Raw genomic sequence first — 18,170 nt, 5'->3', positions numbered from 1 at the left:
ACACGGAGACCGTGCAGACAGCCGTAAACGGCGCTGCAAGGCCCAAAAACCCTCCTCTACTTTATCCTATGTAGTGTTTTTCCACAAATTAGCTGGAGACGGGTGGAAAGACACTAATAGGAATTTTTGGAAAAAATGTGCAGCAGCCTGCACTACTTCAAAAAAAAAAAAAAAAAGGACAGTATGAGGCAATGAACCACCCTCCCTGAACTGAATACAACCAGCTATGGATGGCCTATGTGGCTGCACTCAGACTAGAGAGTGGGCTGCACTCACACACACACACAGAGAGACCTTGCAGATCGCTGTGAAAACAGCGCTACAAGGCAAAAGGAAGGTGAATAGTAGGTGAACACAGCGGTTGCTAAATTAGCCTTTGGAAAGCACAAAGAAGCAAATCGCTATCTCTAAACTGTCCCTCAGTCAGCAAACAGCGTCCTGTCACTAACTGAATTCACAGCAGAGTGATCGCAAAATGGCGCCAGCGACTTTTAAACTGCATCATGACATCATTTCAGCAGCCAATCACAGCCTTGCCAGTAGTTTCATGCCCTCCATGCTAAACAGGATGTGCCCACACTTGGAATCTTTCTCATTGGCTGAATTTCTGAATTTTGAATCATTGGACTTCCGATTCCGGTATCCGATACGCGCCAAGTATCGGAATCCCGGGATCGGAATTCCGATACCGCTAGTATCGGCCGATACTTGCGGTATCGGAATGCTCAACACTAGTGGTGACATTTTAGAGGAAATTAAAGTGTTATCTAAATGACTGTAACCACTGTAATGAATGGTGGTGGAAAGGAACAGCAGTTCTGTCATTGTGTTTAGGATTTTATTTGTTATTTTTTCTGTTGATGATAACATAATTTTTTTCTATAGATCCAAAAAATTCAGCAGTATCAAATCTATATTTGTTTATGTTATACTACTTTTGAACAGTATTTTTTTATTTTTGCATGCCATCACCTTCTAATAACCTTACTTTTTATTTATTATCTTTCCATTGAGGTAGTTTTTGTTTTTTTTACAAGACAACTTATTTTCATTTGCATCATTTTAGGATCATACTCCATTAATTAATTTGTATTCATTTTTATACGTTCATTTTTTGGGGGTGTTTTACTTTGTTCACAGTTAGCAGTACAAATAATATAATACAATAAATTTACCCGGCATGTTATTATAACTGCAAAAAAAAGCTAAATACCATTTTGTTCTGTTTTTATTTCATATTTCTTTTATATTTAACTATTCTACTTCACTAGGGGACTTGACCTTCACGGACTAGGTGCTGGGAGACATTGGTAAAACCTCAGGTTTTATTTTGCATATGTGAAAAAAGGGATGACAAATTAATGGAGTTAATAAGACCTGAAACATGGACCGAAACAAAAAAAAAGTTATTAACACATGGAGGAAAAATGGTCCGCAAAATGGCCCAGTTGTTACACACGCAGGTGAAACACGTGGATCAAGGGCCCATTGTGCCACCGCTGGGCCAGGTTTACCTAGGAAGGTTCATAGCTAAGCGGCTGCTTGGTTTTCATTGGAGCTCCTGATAGTGGACTCAGGTTTGAGCTGCAGGTAGCCACCAGGTACTACTCCTAGGTAGTTTTCAGTAATGCAGCTGCTTATTCCAAAAGGGGCAGGATCGCAGTCATGGTCACGGACTAGGAGTCACAGGGAGGACTGAATTCGGAGCCTGTTCAATCAGTACGTTTCAGAATCACCGGACAGTTATGGCTTCAGGATTAAGATAACACAGGTGAAGCTTCATGGCTCAGGTACCACCGGTGTGACAACAGAACTCAGGTACTGCCTGTGAGGCTTCATGATTCATGCATTGCCGGAGCAGCTTTAGGGTTCGGGTACCACGTGAGCTTCTTCAGGGCAATGTACATACTATACAGGAATGCAGGAACAGGTTCAGGATCACTAGATTAGGATCACTTGATGAGACACAGCAGTCTACTGTGGTTCCTGGTTGTCAGCAAATCATTGGCACCAATAAGCTTTCAGAATCTGCCTCTTAGGTCTGTAAAACCACATGGTTACCAAAATCGTGAGAGCCATTGCAGCATACCAACTCCATCCCTGTACAGTAACGGTACCTGCTCCCCATGCTATACTATGCCTCCACATCAAATATTCTATTTTAAAAAACATAAAAGTTTCACTGATTTCTAAAATGCAGTATTATACATTACTCATCCTTTAATTTTTTCTAGGTTCCAATCTCAAGATGCAGTGAAAGTTGTCCACCAGGCTCCAGAAAAACTTCCATTCCAGGACAACCAAGTTGCTGCTTCAAATGTGTTCCCTGCTCACAAGGAGAAATATCTAATGCAACGGGTATGTTTCCTATTTAATTTTTATTATAAATATTAATATAAAAGCATACAACATGTAAAAAAATGTTACATCTCTTCTCAGATGCAACTGATTGTTCTAAATGTCCATGGAATAAGTGGCCAAGTGATGAAAGAGACAGATGTCTACAAAAACCAATTGAATACCTCTCCTATGAAGAGACGTTGGGCATCACATTGGCATCCACCAGTGTGGCATCATCCTTTGTGCCTATAGCTATTTTAGGACTACTCATTTGCAATAAGACCACCGCCATTGTTCGTGCCAACAACTACACCATCAGTTGTCTTCTTCTGATCTGTTTGTCCCTTTGTTTTCTGTGCTCCTTGGAATTCATCGGCTATCCAGAAAGGCTAAAATGCCTTCTACATGAAATGGCCTTTGGCTTGATTTTTGCGTTATGCGTTTCTTGCATTTTGGCCAAAACTATCTTAGTTATGATTGCATTTAGGGCTACTAAACCCAACAGTGATTTACAGAGATGGACCAGTCCTCAGGTCTCCTACCTGGTAATCTGTATAGGAACTGTCATTCAGATACTTATCTGTATAATGTGGCTTATTTTTTCTCCTCCTTTCCCTGAATATAACTTAAAAGCTAAGTCTGGAGTCCTAGTTATTGAATGTAATCGAGGCTCATCCACGGCATATTGGTTGACTTTAGGATATCTAAGTTTCTTGGCTCTAACTAGTTGCCTTGTTGCTTTCTTGGCAAGACAACTTCCAGATAGATTCAATGAGGCCAAGTTCATCACTTTCAGCATGCTGGCATTCCTCACAGTTTGGGTATCTTTCATTCCCGCTTCACTAAGTACGAGTGGTAAATACACTGTGGCGATGGAGATCTTTGCAATAATGGCTTCTAGTTGGGCCATTCTCTGCTGCATGTTTTTTCCTAAATGTTATGTTATTCTGTTTCAACCACAAGTTAATTCCCGAAAACACCTTTTTACAAAGCGTACCATGCCAAGCCTCAAATAAAATAGTTTTGTATCACATAATGGTCTGTCTGTATTCTTCATAATATTTTTTTTAACCATATTATTAAAAGTTCTTAGAAAAAATTGGTGGTTGGTGTTAAGGCTAGCGGAACGCACCAAATAATTATAAGAATGGTATAAGGTGCGTTTGCAGCCCGGGGTCCACCGTGCAGAGATGAAACCTGCTGCTGAGTAATGACAGACTATGTGGCAGTATAATGTGGATACACACACGGGTTAGCTTCACCCGGTATGAAGGAAGCGAACTCTGTTGCGTCACAGGGCCGTGGGCCGTGGCACAAAGAGCGCAAGCAAAGAGTCACAGAACTCTGTCCCAAGACTCAGGGAAAGAGTTTTTTTAGACCTCTTGAGCTCGACACCGCTACTTTGGTGTCAGAGATTAAAAGAACTAATAATTTTCTGCACAAGAGAGCGTGCAGTGCCGCTCTGGTGGACGCCACTAACCACCCAGACTTGGGCCAGAAAGCTAGCTGTGCGGGATAGCACTGTCAGGCGCTAGGTAGCTTCCACCATTCGCGAACAGTCAACAACACTAGGGATGGGAATGATTCGGAGCTTTCATTCATTGACAAAATATTATAAATTTTGGCACTCAACTTGTCAACTGAAAGGATTTTATTGGCAGTCACTCGTATATAAACATTTCGGTCAGTAAGAATGACCTTCCTCAGTATACTCGCTGCTATGCAGGAAAAATGTGTGTGTGTGGCTTATGCCAACTTAAAGAGGTCCTACAATTTATCCTATAACTTAGTATAGATGAGGATAATGGGAAGAATGTCCAGCGATGGTCCTCAAAATCATGTGAGGATCTCCGGATAAATGCGTTTAGAGTAAATGTCTCCTCATAAATCCAGGTCAGAGGAATAAATCCTGTATACTCTTATGAGCTGTTCAGATCCATATATTGGACTGATCTAGAGTTTGTCCCTGTCTAGGGAGGGTAGCGGTATCATCTGGGATCTGGGAGGAACGCGGTGTCCACCGCTTGTTCCAGGTGTGGGAACCTTCTTTTGAGCACCATCACAGCTGTGCCACGATATACTTTGATATTCATCCATTGACAGGCATACATCCACACACACACACATGACAATAAGTTTACACTAATACATGGCCGTGCGGCCATGCAAACCTTTTATAGCGGAAGCTCTCCAGGACCTTCCTAGTGGTCCAATAGGAGCTGCTACAGGACCTGAGCATGTGACCCCCAACCTCCAATGAGAGGTTGTCCATTGGGCATGTTCAGAAGAAGAAAAGCGGGACTTAGTCCCAGGGACGCCCGCTTGCCGCTGATCAGTACTGGTTACAATGGCTGAGCCTGGAAGGACAGCAGTAACCAGCTGCACAGTATCTGCTTGAGCCAGACACTGGGACCGACATCTCTGCTGAGTAGGCTCCACTGTTACTGGAGGAGAATGGGAGACCACAGTGGAGATGTTTCGAGATTCCCCCTGTATAGCGGCGGGAACTCGACACCTAAGGCCATGTGCACACGTTGCGGTTTTTGACGCTGCGGATCCGCAGCAGTTTTCCATGCGGTGTACAGTACCATGTTAACCTATGGAAAATAAAAACCACTGTGCACATGCTGCGGAAAAACCGCGCAGAAACGCAGCAGTTTATTTTCCGCAGCATGTCAATTCTTTGTGCGGATTCTGCAGCGGTTTTACACCTGCTCCATATTAGAAAACTGCAGGTGTAAAACCGCAGTAGAAACCGCGGTAAATCCGCAATAAATCCGCAGGAAAAACGCAGTGTTTTTGCCCTGCGGATTTATCAAAATCAGTGAGGAAAAAAACGCACACCAGTCCGCAGCGTGTGCACATACCCTAACAGTTGGTCATTAAAGAAGCTTATGTTTAACAGCATCTAAACTTTTACATTATGTAAGCTAGAGATGATTGACATTGAGGAACAGTATGTGGACCTAATATTTTCCCAAATATATATTAATGACAGCTGGATAGTTGAAATATAATATTTAATTCCTTAGAGTAGAGATGAGCAAATTGATTTTAATAAAACAATTTGATTCCAAATAAAATCATATACATTTCCCCTAAAATTCATATTCTAATAAATCCAAATTTTTGGAGATTCAAGATGTTCAAATTAAGCAAAAGGGTGGCCATGGGCCAGAATGTTTGCTTGATTCAGAGGGCTAGTAAGGGTTGAAAAAAGTTAGTAAACCTTTATATTCACCTCTCCTCTGGTCTTTTTATGCGTATCCCATCAGCATCTTGACCTTCCATCTTGTCCTTCCATTACACTGGTTAACACATAAAAATCACGAGCAAAGATAATATGTCTGTTTTATGGAGTTTGATGTGCAGATTTCAAAAATATGCTTAGTTTTGCTCTATCACATAAAGTTCCTGAGATAGAAGTATTTTTGTTATGTTATTTCTTCATTTTCAATGCATGTGGTTTTTCCTATATTATTCCCATTTCTTTGCTCGTCTTGCTTAATTGTGAATTTTCTTACAGGGACAACATCAGTAAAGGTTTTAGTGAGTTTTATGGGAAGGAGTATTGACAGTGAGTCATCCAATGACTGCTTCTTGGAAATTCACATCCTATGGGGAGGAGCTAACTGTTATGAGGCGGTAAGATTTGGGTCAGTCAGAAAAGGATGGTGATGGCAGTAAGCCAGGTATTTGAGAGTGACAGAAGACCGGCCTCTACAGGGATCTGAGCCCTGCACAGGGAGATAGCAGGGAAGGCAGCGGACATCCACCATTGTGAGAGGATTTTCACTGCATTTCTGGGAGGGCAAGTCACCTCAGAGGGAAGAAAACAGACAGCTCAGCCACTGAGGTGTAATTGAGTGAGGGTCTCCACAGAGAGAGAACTTGAAAGCAGCCAATATCACACTGAGAAACTGCCTGTCTGCAAATGTTCATTTGTAAGGAATAAGCTGACCCATTTACCTCACAACTGTATATAGTTATCTACCTGATTACCTCCAGTAAAATCAGTTCTAAATACAAGCTGCCTCTGTCATCTCTAGGGAAATATCTACATATAGTTGGTCGGATTACCACTGTCCCCCCCACACATTGACCAGGATGACATCAGGAACCAGTGCCTTGCAACCTGATGCTAAAGAGCTATCTATTAGAAAAGAAGAAAATACCAGTTGTTATTGGTTGAGTAAAAGACAAAAAAGTTGCACTTGTTTGGCCTTGTTGATTCCCATTATTGTTTATTTCCCCCAAACCTACTCCTGAGTGAGAGAAGTTGGATTGACGGTGATCACTCAATCGCTATACTGGGATTACCAGTGTGGCTAAGGCATGTATAATAAGGTGGCATCTACCACCAGGGTCTAAAAGTTAAAGAGAGTAGGAGAACAGAAGAAAATGTGCCAACTATGGAGCATATAGGGATAGCATGAATGGTGTAAGATCATAAGTTATTCCGTTGCACTGAAAATACAAAAGCAGCAAAGAATCCCATTGACCAGCGGCATAAGAACTGTTAAATGTAACAGATGAGCATCATTGAAAAGCCTCAGTCATTTTAAAATAACTTTTAGAGATTGGAGAAATGTGTAATATTTACATCTACATAATACATTATGTAAAAGGTGATCAAGGCTAAAAAAGGTAGCCACCATAATCAGTTGCCTTCAAAATGATCTTATCTCAGATCTTTCTCTCAGAGGACCTACAGTCCAACCCAAGAGACACAGGCGATATATACAAAGATGTCCAGAAACAACATATAGCGCATTGCGTGTTCTATAAAAAGAAGAACAATTAACATGTCCCTGTAGATGAAAAGTATCTACTGATTTTATGTTCACCTGGGATGGAGAAAACACTTTCAATAAGTATATATAAGTATACATATATATTTAAGAGACGGCAGCTGTTCTATTTACTGAAGTTATTGGTGTAAGTCTCAGTGCAATAAGGTATTGTGTGTGAGGACTGGCGGAACACACCGAGTTAACATGGATGTTATAATTGGTGCGTTCGCAGCCTGGGGTCCACTGTGCAGGAGACAAACTGCTGCTAGAAAATGACGGTACTATATGGCGGTATAAGTGAACTCAGTTACTTCACTGAGTCATACAGAAAAGAACATGCTGTGCCCTTTTAGCTTTACAGGGGAACACAGCTAACTGCTGAGCTGAGGGCAGTCAGTGGTCACGCACACAGAGAAGCACACAAAAACTCCTCATCGGAGGTGCCAGTATTCTGAGGGCTTATTTCAGCCTGGTCCCTGAATACAATCATACAAACTCCTCACCGGAGGTGCCGGTATTCTAGGGGCTTATTTCAGCCGGGTCCCTGAATACAATCATACAGGCCCGACAACAATTAGCAAGCTTATCACATGAAGTGATACTAGCGCATGGCCGTGCGGCCATGCAAACCTTTTATAGCTGCAGCAGCTTCAGGACCTTCCTAGAGGACCAATGGAAGTTGATGCAATATCAGAGCAACTTCAGGACCTTCCTAGAAGACCAATGGGAGCTGCAGCAGTACTTGAGCATGTGACCCCTGACCTCCAATGAGAGGTCTTATCTTGGGCATGCTCAGAAGAGAAAAAGCAGGACTTAGTCCCAGAGATGTCTGCTCACCGCTGACCAGTACTGGTTTACAATGGCTGAGCCTGGGAAAACAGCAGAAATCATCACGCCGAGCCAGAGTCTGGGGCCAATGTCTCCGCTGAGCAGACTCCACTGTGTCTTGAGAAGAATGAGAGACTGCAGAGGAGATGGCTCGAGACTCCCCCCTGTGCAGAGGTGGGAACTCGACCTCTAACATTGCGTTTATGATAATTACTATTTTTATTTTGTATTATTATTATTTATTTTATTTATTTTTACACTACTTTGCTATGTCATTTTAATTTTTTGGAGTCTTATAATACATAATATTAAAAATATTTAATAATTATGATAAACTGCATGCACAATAATTTAAATGTATAACCCACATTGAAATAAAATGAAAAAATTATAGAAATAGTTTTGGCACCTTTGAAATTGTTACTTGCCATGGGTGAGTTTGAAAGAGCATCACATGCTTGAAAACAATTTGTTTACTCATACTTTTGGAAAGGTGCCATCAATTTTTGTCTGCAATTTTTTTGTGCGTGAAATTATATCCATTTTGCCTTTTTTTCAGTTTTGTTTTTTGTGTTGTTCCAATACCCACAAAATAAATAAACAAACATGTATAACAAAAGATGTGTAATTGCAATAATTTGTCTGGGGGGAAAAAAACTTCATTTTTTACATCAATTTCAAGGGTGCCAACACAGCGGTGACTGTAGTGTGATATTGAAGCAGCTGTAAAACCTGATATTTGTCATTAAACTCTATAAACACATTTATGGACAATTTATTTTCTAAAATACATGTCATTTTGGCTACAAATACATGCATGATGCAACTAATTGGCTTATAAACATTTTTCAGAGGGTTGCTTTCTGTAGCCTGCACATATGTTCATACATTGCTTGCTGCTCAGTCCTGTTCATTGTGAAATTCTAATAACTTGGGTTGTAACCCTCTTTCAGTTCTTCAGGCATGTCATGAAGCTGACACCTTTTGATTCAAGGGTTGGAGGCGAAGCTGTCATAAATGACAACAGCACTGACCACTGGTGACATCCTAATTTAGGACAGGAAAGGAATAGCTGTATAAGGAGAATGATGGGTAATTTATAATAAAGCAAATTACAAAAGTGTTTAGGGTTTAAATATCGATATTTATAAAAAAAACAATATAGTTAGCAGTATTCTGTGATGTTTCATCTGTGGTACTGAATAATTTCAGGGCACTGTCTTTTCAACATTTAAGATGTCTCTTCTTCTTGTCGTGAGAGCAAAGAGAACCTTAGATTCGTGTCGTTACATGAGAGATGGCTGACCATGTTCACTCTCAGGCCTTCAGATTTTATAGCTGGTCTTTCATAAAATTCATCCAAATTCATCAATTGCGGTGAGATCAGTTGATGATCTACGTTAATATGTGTGTGAGGTTTTAACCCCTTCCCGACCTGTGACACAGCGTATGCGTCATGAAAGTCGGTGCCAATCCGACCTGTGACGCATATGCTGTGTCACAGAATGATCGCGTCCCTGCAGATCAGGTGAAAGGGTTAACTCCAATTTCACCCGATCTGCAGGGACAGGGGGAGTGGTACTTTAGCCCAGGGGGGGGGGTGGCTTTACCCCCACGTGGCTACGATCGCTCTGATTGGCTGTTGAAAGTGTAACAGCCAATCAGAGCAATTTGTAATATTTCACCTATGAAAAGTGGTGAAATATTACAATCCAGCCATGGCCGATGCTGCAATATCATCGGCCATGGCTGGAAACCCTGATCTGCCCCCCCCACCGCCACCGATCTCCTCCCCAGTCCCCCGTACTGTGGTCCGCTCCCCTCCGTCCTCCTGTCCGCTCCCCCGTCCTCCTGTCCGCTCCCTCTGTGCTCCGATCCACCCCCTGTGTTCCGATCCACCCCCCTTGTGCTCCGATCCACCCCCCGTGCTCCCCCCCTCACCCCTTCATACTTACCGAGCCTCCCGGTGTCCATCCGCCTCCTCCCTGGGCGCCGCCATCTTCCAAAATGGCGGGCGCATGCGCAGTGCACCCGCCGAATCTGCCGGCCGGCAGATTCATTCCATGTACATCACAGTGATCAAAATAAAAAAAAATTGTAAATGAACCCCCCCTTTATCACCCCCATAGGTAGGGACAACAATAAAATAAAGAAAATATTTTTTTATTATTTTTTTTCCCACTAGGGTTAGAACTAGGGTTAGGGTTAGGGTTAGAACAAGGGTTAGAACTAGGGTTAGAACTAGGGTTAGAACTAGGGTTAGGGTTAGGGTTAGGGTTAGAACTAGGGTTAGAACTAGGGTTAGGGTTAGGGTTAGAACTAGGGTTAGAGCTAGGGTTAGGGTTAGGGTTAGGGTTAGGGTATGGCTATGCACATGTATTCTGGTCCTCTGTGGATTTTTCCACAGTGGATTTAATAAATCCGCAGTGCAAAACCACTGCGGACTTATCACGGATTCAACGTGGTTTTTCTGCATTTTTTCTGTGCATTTCACTGCGGTTTTACAACTGCGGTTTTCTATTGGAGCAGTTGTAAAACCGCTGCAGAATCCGCAGAAAGAAGTGACATGCTGCGGCATGTAAACTGCTGCGTTTCCGCTCTGTTTTTTCCGCAGCATGTGCACAGCGTTTTTGGTTTCCCATAGGTTTACATTGAACAATAAACTCAAGGGAAACTGCTGCGGACACGCTGCGGATCCGCAGCGTTTTCCGCAGCGTGTGCACATAGCCTTAGAATTAGACTATGTGCACAAGGTGCGGATTTGGCTGTGGATCCGCAGTGGATTGGCTGCTGCGGATTCGTAGCAGTTTTCCAACAAGTTTACAGTTCCACGTAAACCTATGGAAAACCAAATCCGCTGTGCCCATGGTGCGGAAAATACCACGCGGAAATGCTGCGTTGTATTTTCCGCAGCATGTCAATTCTTTGTGCAGATTCCGCAGCGTTTTACACCTGTTCCTCAATAGGAATCCGCACGTGAAATGCACACAAAAACCACTGGAAATCCGTGGTAAATCTGCATGTAAAACTCAGTGCCTTTTACCTGCGGATTTTTAAAAAATGGTGCGGAAAAATCTCACACGAATCCGCAACGTGGGCACATAGCCTTAGGGTTAGGGTTGGAATTAGAGTTAGGGATGGAATTAGGGCTAGGGTTGGAAACAGGTTTAAGATTAGGCTTGTGGTGAGGGGTTATGATTAGGGGTGTGTTGGGGGTTAGGGTTGTGGTTAGGGTTGGGATTAGGGTTAGGGTTGGGATTATGGTTAGGGGTGTGTTGGGGTTAGGGGTGTGTTGGGGTTAGGGTTGTGGTTAGGGTTATGGCTAGAGTTGGGATTATGGTTAGGGGTGTGTTGGGCTTAGTGTTGGAGTTAGAATTGAGAGGTTTCCACTGTTTAGGCACATCAGGGGTCTCCAAACGCAACATGGCGCCACCATTGATTCCAGCCAATCTTGCGTTCAAAAAGTCCAATGGTGCTCCCTCCCTTCCGAGCCCCAACGTGCGCCCAAACAGTGGTTTACCCCCACATATGAGGTATCGGCGTACTCAGGAGAAATTTCCCAACAAATTTTAGGATCCATTTTATCATGTTGCCCATGTGAAAATGAAAATATTGAGGCTAAAAAATATTTTTTGTGAAAAAAAGCACTTTTTCATTTTTACGGATCAATTTCTGAAGCACCTGAGGGTTTAAAGTGCTCACTATGCATCTAGATAAGTTCCTTGGGGGGTCTAGTTTCCAAAATAGGGTCATTTGTGGGGGAGCTTCAATGTTTAGGCACACGGGGACTCTCCAAACGCGACATGGTGTCCGCTAACGATGGAGATAATTTTTCATTCAAAAAGTCAAATGGCGCTCCTTCCCTTCTGAGCCTTACCATGTGCACAAACAGTGGTTTACCCCCACATATGAGATATCGGCGTACTCAGGAGAAATTTCCCAACAAATTTTAGGATCCATTTTATCCTGTTGCCCATGTGAAAATGAAAAAATTGAGGCTAAAATATTTTTTTGTGAAAAAAAAGTACATTTTCATTTTTACGGATCAATTTGTGAAGCACCTGGGGGTTTAAAGTGCTCACTATGCACCTAGATAAGTTCCTTGGGGCGTCTAGTTTCCAAAATGGGGTCACTTGTGGGGGAGCTCCAATGTTTAGGCACACGGAGGCTCTCCAAACACGACATGGTGTCCGCTAAAGATTGGAGCCAAATTTTCATTCAAAAAGTCAAATGGCGCACCTTCCCTTCCGAGCCCTGCCGTGCGCCCAAACAGTGGTTTACCCCCACATGTGAGGTATCAGTGTACTCAGGAGAAATTTTCCAACAAATTTTAGGATCCATTTTATCCTGTTGCCCATGTGAAAATGAAAAAATTGAGGCTAAAATAATTTTTTTGTGAAAAAAAAGTACATTTTCATTTTTAGGGATCAATTTGTGAAGCACCTGGGGGTTTAAAGTGCTCACTATGCATCTAGATAAGTTCCTTGGGGCGTCTAGTTTCCAAAATGGGGTCACTTGTGGGGGAGTTCCAATGTTTAGGCACACGGGGGCTCTCCAAACACGACATGGTGTCCGCTAAAGATTGGAGCCAAATTTTCATTCAAAAAGTCAAATGGCGCACCTTCCCTTCCGAGCCCTGCCGTGCGCCCAAACAATGGTTTACCCCCACATATGAGGTATCAACGTACTCAGGACAAATTGCACAACAACTTTCATGGTCCAGTCTCTCTTTTTACCCTTGGGAAAATAAAAAAATTGTTGCTAAATATCATTTTTGTGACTAAAAAGTAAAATGTTCATTTTTTCCTTCCATGTTGCTTTTGCTGCTGTGAAACACCTGAAGGGTTAATAAACTTCTTGAATGTGGTTTTGAGCACCTTGATGGGTGCAGTTTTTAGAATGGTGTCACTTTTGGGTATTTTCAGCCATATAGAACCCTCAAACTGACTTCAAATGTGAGGTGGTCCCTAAAAAAAATGGTTTTGTAAATTTTGTTGTAAAAATGAGGAATCACTGGTCAAATTTTAACCCTTATAACTTCCTAGCAAAAAAAAATTTTGTTTCCAAAATTGTGCTGATGTACAGTAGACATGTGAGAAATGTTATTTATTAACTATTTTGTGTCACATAACTCTCTGATTTAACAGAATAAAAATTCAAAATGTGAAAATTGCAAAATTTTCCAAATTTTTGCCAAATTTCCATTTTTTTCACAAATAATCGCAGAAATTATCGACCTAAATTTACGACTAGCATGAAGCCCAATATGTCACGAAAAAACAATCTCAGAATCACTAGCATCCGTTGAAGCGTTCCTGAGTTATTACCTCATAAAGGGACACTGGTCAGAATTGCAAAAAACGGCCAGGTCATTAAGGTCAAAATAGGCTGGGTCATGAAGGGTCAGTCATGTTGGTCCAACCAAGATTGGGTTGGATTATGTAGCTCAATCAAAAGAAGGTTCAGCTCACATTAGGTTCCAGAATATTTCCACCTTTATTGATCATCACTTTAAGGCCTCTTTCACACGTCAGTGTCTCCGGTACGTGTAGTGACAGTTTTCTCATGTACCGGAGACACTGACACACGTAGACCCATTCAAATGAATGGGTCTATGCACATGTGCGTGTTTTCACACGGACCGTATGTCCGTGCTGAAAACACGTCGACATGTCCGTTTTCCACCGGCAGCACGGACCACAATACGGACAGCACACGTGCACACGGAGAACAGTGTGCACTCTCCTCCGTGTGCACGTACCGCCCGCAGGAGAGACAGCGCTACAGTAAGCGCTGTGCCCCCCCCCCCCGCGTGTGGTGCTGAAGGCGGAATTCATCTCTTCTTCCCCGCCGGAGAGAAGAAATGAAAGGTTTTTTTTCTTGTTTTTTTTTTTGGGGGGGGGGTGAAAAATAAAGTTTGCATGTGGCCCCGCGTTCCCCCCCCCCCAGTGCGCCGCCTGGCCTCTTCCCGCAGAAATACTCACCCGGCCAGCTCCTGCGATGTCTCCTGTGTCCTCTCCGCGCTGCCAGCTTCTCCTGTGTGAGCGGTCACGTGGGACCGCTCATTACAGTCAGGGATTATTCACTGACTGTAACCACGTGACCGCTCACACAGGAGAAGCTGGCAGCGCGGAGAGGACACAGGAGACATCGCAGGAGCTGGCCGGGTGAGTATTTCTGCGGCAAGAGGCCAGGCGGCGCACTGGGGGGGACGCGGGGGCACATGCAAACTTTATTTTTCACCCCCCCCCAGAAAAAAAAAAAAAGATCTTTCATCTCTTCTCTCCGGCGGGGAAGAAGAGATGAATTCTGCCTTCAGCACCACATGCGGGGGGGACAGCGCTTAGTGTAGCGCTGTCTCTCCTGCACGGTCCGTGTGGTCCTCAGGCGGCACACGGGTGGCACACGGATGCCGCACGTATGTGCCACTTGAGCACACGGACATACGGACACGGATATCTCCGGTACTGGTTTTTTCTGGTACCGGAAATATCAGGACGTGTGAAAGAGCCCTAAAGGCAACATTTATCCCCCCCAAAAAATGGCCAAAATATTTCCACTTGCTTTTGATGTCATGAGCAATAGAAACTGAATTTTATCTGGAATTTACAGTGCTTATGACATTGTTCTTAAAGATTTGGATTTGTAACTGAGTAGAGGGCCGAACAATGCAAGCATGGAGTATTAAGAGTGATGCAGTAGAGTTCCTTTTATAAACTTGGACTATGAAGTTGTGAGACCTCCTGAAGCAGTCAGATTCAAGTCATAAGCATGGGACCATCTTCCCCAAAGGGATTGTTCTTCTTTCTACAACTAGTGTCTCAGGACTGCTGGTGTCTATAATATTTTTACTGGGCACTAAATCCACTAGAAATAAAATTTACTGAAATTTCCAGGTCTCTTCGAATTCTAACAGATTGTTATAGAATTTGTGAGAATCGCAAGAAAAATAAAATAAATTCCAGTGCCATTTACGCACTGCTGAAAATTGCATCATCAGAGAGCAGTCTCAAGATGTCAGGCACGCTCAAGTATATTCTCCCGTGATGCAGCTATCACATCACATGGCCTAACTAGGGGGTTTCACAGATACAATAAAAGATGAGGTCAGGGAAAGAAGTAAATATTTTGGGATTTTACAGCTCAGGGTTAGGATATCAGAATAAACAGCTCATCTTTACAGACAGGGGATAAAAAAGCCGAATTTTGATTGCGGTGAAATACTGTTTTGCTGAATAACATTGAAAATCGGATTGGTAGTCTCAGTTTGTGAAAAAATAATAAAAAAATTCAAGTCTACTTTGTCTTTGGCAAGTGTATGAGTGGTGAGGGAGCAGAGGGACTAAAGGGTTTGTACAGTACTAGGACAACCCTTCCTCGATCTGTTTGCAATCGTAAAAATAAAAACACTTATACTCCCATGCCGGTACCGATCCAGCGATGTCGGCATTCATGTTCCCGGGACAAATGCACAGTTGTTATGACATGTGAGCCCTGGGCCCAATAAGTTCTGGTATCACTGTCCCCGCCTTCAGACATATATGTCATCAATTGCTCTTCTGTAATTTTTCTTATTCAGTGTAAAGAGACTTTTAAATAAATTGCCTTTCAAATTATAAATGGGGAATTCCATAAACTTTTCAATGATTTCTGGAGAAATTTCCAGCCTTCCTAAAGTCTAGATGTTTAATGTTTTCTTATTGTAGATTTCAGCTAGATAAATATCTTCAGTTACAGATTATAAGGTATACAATGAAGGAAATTAACAATAATCCCAACATTCTTCCCAACCTGACTTAGGGTTTCCAGGTTTATGATTCTTGTCGACTTCTCCAGAGGGAACTTGAAGGCAACATGGAGCTATACCCAACAACCAGTGCCAAAAGAGGAATCAACTGGTTGCTTTCATAGGCTACAGTACATCAACATTCTCAATACTCATGGCTCATATTCTGAAAGTTGTGAGATATCCACAAGTAGCTTGAGACTAGATGTATTTGAAAAGTATGATTTTTAAAAAAATATTTTGACTTAAACAGTCAAAATGTGATAATGAATGATACCCTGTGTTATGCCTTTTGTTGGCCGCTTCAACAGCATCATACCATGTACTGTGGAATGGAAATACTATACAGTGTCAAAATGAGAATAATTATAAGAGACGAGCAGATCTTATGAAATTCTATGAACTTTCTCAAAAAAATTATGTTTGCATCAAATAAATTTGCTCAAATCTCAGTGTTGGAAAGCTTTTAATTGCTCGTAAAAATATGTGGGAGAAAGGAGAAGAAAAGACAAAAGCTAGTTGACCATAAGAGCTTACACTTAACAGGTGTTAGGTGTCGAGTTCCCACCGCTGCACAGGGGGAATCTCAAACCATCTCCGCTGCGGTCTCCCATTCTCCTCCAGCCGCAGTGGAACCTGCTCAGGTTCCAGCCTGATAAGGTGTGGATGGTTATTGTTGCCTTTCCAGGCTCTGCTCTTGTTTTCTGGGACTAAGTTCTGCTTTTCACGCACTGAGCATGCCCATGGGAGGACTTCTCATTGGAGGTTGGGGGTCACACGCTCAGGCCCTTTAGCAGCTCCCATTGGTCCACCAGGAAGGTCCTGTAGAGCTGCAACTATAAAAGGTTTGCATGGCCGCACGGCCATGCGCTAGTATCAAATGTGTTTGGCTTATGCCAGTGGATACTATACCTCTATACATATTTGGTATGAGGCTGTAGCTTTGGGACTGTACAGGCAGGCAGCTAGCGTCAGTGGGGGCAATTAGCCTTGGCTTAGCATCTGGTTCCTTCATGTGTGCAGTTAGCACAGAAGAGTTCCAGAGCAAGTGTAGCGCCCCCACTGCCGCAGGGCCGAGGGGTACCCGGTACCGGGCCTCTGAGTCTCTGCTCTGGGGTTGTCACGGTGGCTAGACCCGGTCCGTGACCCTGCTGAGGGGTGTACAGTGAATGATAGATATGGATGGTGGTCGGGGTGCGGTGTAGTGCCGGTCGCAGTAAATAACGAGGACACCAGGTTGCAGTCTCTTTACCTCTTTACTGAAGATCTCTGGGTCCTCAGTCCGGAATACGGTTCACCAGGCCGCGCAAGTCCGGCCGGTCCAATGGCACCTCCAGAGTTCTCTTTGCAGGTGGAAATCTGTGCCTTCCCGCTAGCGCTATGTGTTGTGGTCCTCCCCTGCTGTGCTTACGGGATAGTACCCCACAACTGTTGTGTCTGTTTCTGATGTTCCCTCACAACTCGTTCGGATGATGTTCTTCTCCTCCGTCCCTCCCTGATGTTTTGGTTAGGACGGCACCCGTATGACGAGTAGGCTCGAAGCTCTTCCGGGACCCTAGAGTCGCCCCTCTCCTAGTGCGCCCCCCATGTCTTCATAGGTGATGTATGTTAGACAGCCCGCCTGAGACTGACTGTCCTGCCGTGGTTTGAAGTATTGCTTGGAGCTAGATATATAAATACTTCCTCGGCGTTCCGGCCGCCGGTTGTGCGCCTCAGTAGGATGTTGCCTCGGTCTTACAGCACGACTCCTACTGGTATTTCTCCTCTTGCTTTGATCTCGTTTCTCACTCAGCACAATATATCTCGCTTCTGATCCTTTCTTAGGGCACCGCCGCTATACTGAGCAGGCACGGTCCCGTGACGTTCTTCCTTGTTGCCAGGCCTCTGTCAGGGTCCAAAACCTGACAGGGACCCTACCGAATCTTCCCCCCACAACACCCTCTGCCACAAGGTGTTGCCTGGTTCCAACCCAGTCAGCTTTCTGACTAACTTCCTGCCTGACCCCCAGTTTACCCACTGTGGTGAGGAGTGGCCTAATAAATAGCACCCTTAGCTCCCCCTGGAGGCCCGACTGTGAAATGTATTGGTGTATGTGATACCTGGTCAGATGAACTCCTTCAGTGCCATCAGACGTACCATAGCCCCCCTTAGCGGCGGAGCCACAGTACTGCAACGACCAAGACTCTGGGGCGCTGCACAAGAACAACCCTAGTTATGGTAATAGTTTTGTGTACAGCGCGACTCTGTGAGGCAAGAGAGATGGCTTCCAGTTCACACGGGGTGAAGCTTAACCCACGTGAGAGCTCAGAGGTTATCCGCCGTTACTTTGCAGCAGATATCTCTGCACGGTGGACCCGGGCTTTGAACGCACCTTGTAGCTACCTATCTATACTTGGCGTGTTCCGCTATCCATAACAGGATGT

The 18,170-nt window shown here is 43.6% G+C and overlaps 1 long non-coding RNA gene across 1 annotated transcript in view; it reads left to right on the top strand.

Moving 5' to 3' along the window:
• The first annotated feature begins 2,297 nt into the window (after positions 1–2,297).
• LOC143773266 (uncharacterized) overlaps positions 2,298–18,170 on the top strand; it is a 34,350-nt gene continuing 18,477 nt past the window's right edge. The window contains exon 1 of the long non-coding RNA XR_013215119.1: positions 2,298–2,358. This is a non-coding gene — a long non-coding RNA (uncharacterized LOC143773266). The remainder of the gene's footprint in view (positions 2,359–18,170) is intronic.

This window comes from Ranitomeya variabilis, chromosome 5 (assembly GCF_051348905.1).
Source record: "Ranitomeya variabilis isolate aRanVar5 chromosome 5, aRanVar5.hap1, whole genome shotgun sequence".
Classification (NCBI taxonomy): domain Eukaryota; kingdom Metazoa; phylum Chordata; class Amphibia; order Anura; family Dendrobatidae; genus Ranitomeya; species Ranitomeya variabilis.
The sequence above is the reverse complement of the archived record's forward strand: the minus strand, read 5'-3'. Positions and strand labels throughout refer to the sequence as shown.